The sequence below is a fragment of the Struthio camelus genome, chromosome 2 (genome assembly GCF_040807025.1).
Source record: "Struthio camelus isolate bStrCam1 chromosome 2, bStrCam1.hap1, whole genome shotgun sequence".
NCBI classification, from domain to species: Eukaryota; Metazoa; Chordata; class Aves; order Struthioniformes; family Struthionidae; genus Struthio; species Struthio camelus.
In genome coordinates this window covers 151,019,002-151,019,538 of record NC_090943.1, presented here as the reverse complement: position 1 = coordinate 151,019,538, position 537 = coordinate 151,019,002, and positions in this window count along the sequence as shown.

Genomic DNA, 537 nt, shown 5'->3' with positions numbered 1-537 from the left:
CGTGCCGGGCGGGGAGGGGCGGGGGGAAGGCGGTTGGGCCGTCCCTCTGTCCCGCCGGTCTGCGGGGCCGCCCGGGCCGCGCTCCTGCCCGGCTGCGGGCACCGTCCGGCCCGGCCCGGCGCGGCGCGCCCCCTGGCTGCCGTGGTCCGTGGCGGGGCGGTGGGACGGGCGCTAGCTGCGAGGCCCTGCCGGCAGCGCTCCCCGCCGCTCGGGCGGGGCCGGGTGCCCCGCGGTCCTGGGCCACGGCAGCGGTGGGTGCGGGCCCAGGTGAGGCCGGTTAAAGCCTGTTCGTGCCGCCAGGGCCCTGACAGTCGTCTCCCTTTGCCTTACTCATAGTCCGTATAATGCTTTAAACCGTGAAAATTCCCTGACAGAATGCATTACACACGGAATGGGAAGTACTACAGAAATTTAGCTCTTAACTGAAATCTCGGCAAGTCTTACATAAGCAAGGAATAAGCTTACTTACTAAACTTCCTGGAAAGACAAGTAAAAGAAAAAAAGGCCTGGGCTCACAGGATTTCGGACTCCGTTCAG